Here is a 6,000-nt window from a genome sequence, read left to right on the forward strand (position 1 = left end):
GCAGTTAGAACGTATAATCCAATAATAACACATCATTATAGAGAGAAAACCCCTGAAAATATCTGCTCAAGTTGAGAAGTAGACCCTTTTCATATTAATAGTAGATCTAGGTGATGGTTTATGGGTGTTGATTGTAAAATTCTTTCAGTTTTACTTTGTGTTTGAAATTTTTCATAATAAAATATTGGGAAAAACTCTGTATTGGGGGTTTTGAGCCAGAACAGATGACCACCATTCCTCCTACGTCATCCCTCTTACAACTAAAATCCCTGAGCATAAATAAACAAACATAAGAAGACTCCAAAATGTGAGGGGCGCCTGGGTGGCTCAGTGGATTAAGCCTCTGCCTTCAGCTCAGGTCATGGTCTCAGGGTCCTGGGATTGAGCCCCACATCGGGCTCTCTGCTCAGTGGGGAGCCTGCTTCCCCCTCTCTCTCTGTCTGCCTCTCTGTCTACTTGTGATCTCTCTGTCAAATAAATAAATAAAATCTTTAAAAAAAAAAAAAAAGAAGACTCTGAAATGTGAAAAGAAGAAGGCAAACTGCGAGGAACTTAAGGGCTGAGGAGCAAAATGGTAGTAAATTCCCTTCTCCTTCACATCTCCTGTATCTTTCAGCTAATGTGTTCTAGAAGCTTCCATGTGAGAACCTCCAACAGACACAGACCAGAAAAGCTCTAAGCCTATTCCCCTTAGTCAAACCAGGAAAAGGGTGGCCAAACAGAAAACTTTTTTGGTAATTCCCACCTTCCTTCAATCAAATACCAGTGGAGAAACCACCCTCCTGCCTGGATCTGAGCTATGGAAGCCAGAGGAAGTTGCATATTTTTCTCAAGTGCAATGAAAGGAACTATCAGCAATGAATTCTCTATCTAGTGAACGTATTCAGGAATAAAAGGGAAATAAAGATGTTTTCAAAAGATAACTAAGGAAAAACCAAAATACTTCAGAAGAACTAAAAGAAATCCTGTAAACAAAGTCAATGATAACAGCAAAGGCTTGAAACTATTGAAAGAAAAGAATATCAGAATGGGAAAAATAAGAATATTATACTATCCTACTTCTAAGTGTCTTACATCAGATGTGATGGTTGAAGCAAAAATGACACCATTTGATGTTCTCCATATATATAGAGGGAATATTTAAGACAATTATATTTTAAAAGTGGGGAAGAAAAGGGTCCTAAATGGAAGTAGGGTTTCTGCACTTGGCTGACTGTTAGTTCATGTATGCATACTGTTATATCTAGAGCAACCGCCAAAAAAACTATACAAAGTGATATACTCTAAAACACTACATAAATCAAGATGGAATTCTGAAAATGTTTGAGTAACCCATGAGAAGGCCAGAAAAGAGACAGAAAAGAACAAGAAGCAGGAAACAAACTGAACACAAACTAAAAATCCTTTGTCTCACATTTATCAAAGGGCTCACTATAGGCTAAATACCGATTGTATCTCAAGATTTCTTGTTTTTGTTTTTCATTTTCAGATCAGAGTAATAATAATTTTTAAGAAAACATGCTGCTGTAATAAGCCAGTCACAAAAAGACGAATAGTGTGTGACTCTACAGAAAGTAAAATGGTTGTTGCTAAAATGGTGGTTGCCGGCTGGGGGGCGGGGGCAGGGGGCAGGGGAAAGGGGAGTATAGTGTTTTAGTTCTGCAAGATAGAGAGATGGAGATGGATTCTGGTTATGGTTGTACAACACTATGAATGTATTTAAGACCACTGAACTGTACATTTAAAAATGGTTAAGATGGTAAATTTAATTTTACTTGTATTTTACCACAATAAAAAAAATTTTGAAAAAGCATCATGCTGCTATAAACATTCTGTATACACTGATCTACCCCTTCATGAGTTTTTTGAGGATTTGCGGATGGCTGTGAATATGTGAAGACTTCCCCAGGAGTGCATAGTTACTGGTAATTATTTTCTTTTAATTGAAGTGTAGTTGATGTGTACAGCATAGTTATTCAACATTTATATAAGGAAATGATCATCATGATAAATGTATTCTGACTTCTTTCAGTTAACATAATATCGTCGGGGCGCCTGGGTGGCTCAGTGGGTTAAAGCCTCTGCCTTCGGCTCAGGTCATGATCTCAGGGTGTTGGGATCGAGGCCCGCATCGGGCTCTCTGCTCAGCGGAGAGCCTGCTTCCCCTTCTCTCTCTGCCTGCCTCTCTGTCTTCTTGTGATCTCTCTGTGTCAAAATAAATAAATAATTTTTTTAAAAAAACAACAAAAAAAAGACATAATATCGTCTAAGTCCATCCATTTTGCCACAAATTTTTTTATGGCTGAGAAATATTCTACTATATATGTATACCACATCTTCTTTATCCATTCATCTATTGTTGGACACAGAAGTTGTTTCCATTTTTTCACTACTGTAAATAATATTGAAATGAACACAGGGGTGCATGTAACTTCTTGATTTAGTGGGGTTTTCTCCCTTTGGTTAAATACCCAGAAGTAGAATTGCTGGATTACCTGGTATTTATACTTGAAACTTTTTGAGGAACCTTTGTATTGTTTTCCACGGTGGCCACACCAATTTACATTCCCACCAGCAGAGCACAGGGTTCCCTTTTCTCCACATCGTCACCAACACTTTTATTTCTTGTCTTTTTTTTTTAAGATTTTATTTATTTATTTGGCAGAGAGAGAGAGGGAAGCAGGCTCCCCACCGAGCAGAGAACCCAATGTGGGACTCAATCCCAGGACCCCGAGATCATGACCTGAGCCGAAGGCAGTGGCTCAACCCACTGAGCCACCCAGGCACCCTATTTCTTTTCTTTTTTATAATAGCCATCTTGACAGGTTCGAGGTGATAACTCATTGTGATTTTGATTTGTACTTCCCTGATAATTAGTGATGGTGAAGATCTTTTCGTGTGTCTGTCGGCCATTTACATGTCTTCTTCAGAGATATATCTCTTCAGGTCCTTTGCCCATTTTTAAATTGGATTGTTTGGTTTTTTTATATTGAGTTGTGTGAGTTCGTTACATATTTGGGGTATTAATCCCTTATTGGTTATATTCAAGTATTGTCTCACACTCAGTGTGTTGCCTTTTCATTTTGTTGATGGTTCCTGTCACTGTGAAAAACCTTTTTATTTGATGTAGTCCCATTTGTTTACTTTTGCTTTTGTTGCTCTGCCTGAGGTGACAAATGCAAAAAAGTACTGCTAAGACCAGATGTCCAAGACCTTACTGCCTTTGTTTCTTCTGGGAATTTTCCACTTTCCAGTCTTAATTTAAATCTTTAATCCATTTTGAGTTTATATTTTATATATGGTATAAGAAAGTATCATTTTTTTGCATGTAGTTGTTGAATTTTCCCAGTACTATTAATTGAAGAGACTGTCTTTTCCCCATTGTATATTCTTGCCTCCTTTATTGAAGACTAATTGACCATATAAATGTGGGTTTATTTCTGGGGTCTCTGTTCCATTTACTTGTGTATTTATGTTTTATCTATGTTTTTGCGCCAGTACCATACTGTTTGGATTACTCTAGCTTTGTAGTATAATTAGAAATCAGGGAGTGTGATGCCTCCAGGTCTGTTCTTCTCTCTCAAGATTACTTTGGCTATTTGAGGTTCCATACAAATTTTAGGATTATTTGTTCTACTTCTGTGAAAAATAAGGATTGCACTAAATCTGTTAATTGCCTGTGTAGTATGAACATTTTAACAATATTACTCTAATCCATGAACACTATCTCTTTCCATTTATTCATATCATCTTCAGTTTTTATCCACATTGTCTTATAGTCTTAGAGTACAGGTCTTTCACCTCATTGGCTAAATTTGTTTCTAGGTGTTTTATTCTTTTTGGTGTAACTATAAATGAGATTTTTTTTTCTTCATTTCTCTTTCTGAGCATTCATTAGTAGTGTATAGAAATGGAATAGGTTTCTTAATATTAATTTTGTGTTCTGAAATGACTGAATTCATTTCTTCTAAAGTTTTTTGGTAGAGTCTTTAGGGTTTTCTATATATACTATCAGGTCATTTCAAATAGTGACAGTTTTACTTCTTCTCTAATTTGGACAGCTTTTATTTCTTTTTGTTGTCTGATTGCTTTGGCTAGGACTTCCAGTACTGTGTTGAGTGAAAGTAGCAAGAGTGGACATCCTTGTCTTCCTGATTTTAGAGGAAAAGCCTTTAGCTTTTCCCCATTGAGTAAGAAATTAGATCTGGGTTTGTCATATATGACCTTTATTATGTTGAGATATGTTTGCCCTATACCCACTTTCCTGGGAGATTTTATTATATATGGATGTTGAATTTTATCAAATACTTCTTCTGCGTCTATTAAAATGATCATATGATATTTATTTTTTGTTAACATGGTATATTATGCTGAATAATTTGTTGATATTGAACCATTCTTTCATCCCTGTAATAAACTCACCTGATTCTTGTGTGTTATCCCTTTAATGTATTGTTGAATTCAGTTTGCTAATATTTTGTTGAGGATTTTTGCATCTGTATTCATTATGGATATTGGCCTGTAATTTTCATTTTTTGTGTATGTTGCCTTTGTTTGGTTTTTATATCAGGATAATGCTGGCCTCATAAAATGAGTTTGGAAGCATTTCTTCTTCTTCAGTTTTTTTTGGAATAGCTTGAGAATGATAGGTATTAACTCTCTAAATGTTTGAGGGAATAAATGCTCTATACTTTTGTTTGTTGGAAGTTTTTTGATTATTGATTCAATTTTATTAGTAATTAGTCTGTTCAGATAAATCTATTTCTTCTTGATTCAGTCTTAGATTTTATTTTCTAGAAGTTTATTCAGTTTTCCTGGGTTGGCACATTTGTTGACATATAATTTTTTATAGGAGTCTCTTATAATCCTTTGTATTTCTGGTGCGTTGGTTTTAACTTCTCTTCCATTTCTATTTATTGATTTATTTAAGTGCTCTCTTTTTCCTTCCTGATTCTGGCTAAAGATTTATCAGTTTTGTTTATCTTTTCAAAGTATCAGCTTTTGGTTTCATTGTCATTCCTATTGATTTTTTTTTCTTTAGTCTCTGTTTCATTTATTGGTGCTCTGATCTGTACTAGTTTCTCCGTCTTTCTTTGTTCTTCATGACATTTACACTTTTGAAAAGTATTTTGTACAATGCCTTCCAAATTGGGGTTTTATAACTTTCTTCATGATTAGGCTATCATGGCTTTGGGAGAAGAATCCCACAGAGGTGGAGGACCCCCTCTCACATCATCTAGGGAGCACGTGATATTATCATGACTTTCAGTGATGATGTTAACCTTCATTACTTGGTTAAGGTGGTATCATTTCCCAGTTTTCTCTATTTTAAAGTTATTGTTTTCCATTTTCCATATTCTAATCTTTGGAAGTAAGTCCCTAAGTCCAGCCACCATGAAGGAGGGAGAAGAGGATTAAGTTCCACTTTTTGGCATAGAGGGGTGGGAGAAGTGTCTACATATATTATTGGAGTTTCCCTGTAAGGAAAATACATCCCTTCCTCCCCACTTACTTGTTTATTCAGTCATTTGTTTTCATCAGTATGGACTCGTATATTTATTTTATACTTTGGGTTATAATCCAGTACTACTTTATTTATTTTGTTGCTGAATTTTTCTAGCTTTGGCCATTGGTCTTTCTTGTTGGCTGCTATTTCCCTTTGTCGTGCCCTCATCCTTTTTTTTTTCCCCCTTTTCTCTTAATTTCTTATGCTACATGTCTTGTCTGCTGACAATTTCCAAAAAACCACTCTTTCTCCCAAATTCTGAAAAATATTAAATGGCAGATTATATATGAACATCAGGTATGGGAAGTCTGGATCATGCTCAGAGAACTTGGCTCAAAAGTGATTTATAGGTCCATACTCAAAGACCGAAAGAAGAACAAAAATAACATCACATCCTTGGCAAATGTTTCCATGATACAGGGATAGAGATGTGCCTAAAATAGCACTTGTATCTCACATTTAAAAATCAATCAGATGAGCACCTGGGTGGCTTA

Source organism: Meles meles, chromosome 3 (assembly GCF_922984935.1).
Source record: "Meles meles chromosome 3, mMelMel3.1 paternal haplotype, whole genome shotgun sequence".
NCBI lineage: Eukaryota > Metazoa > Chordata > Mammalia > Carnivora > Mustelidae > Meles > Meles meles.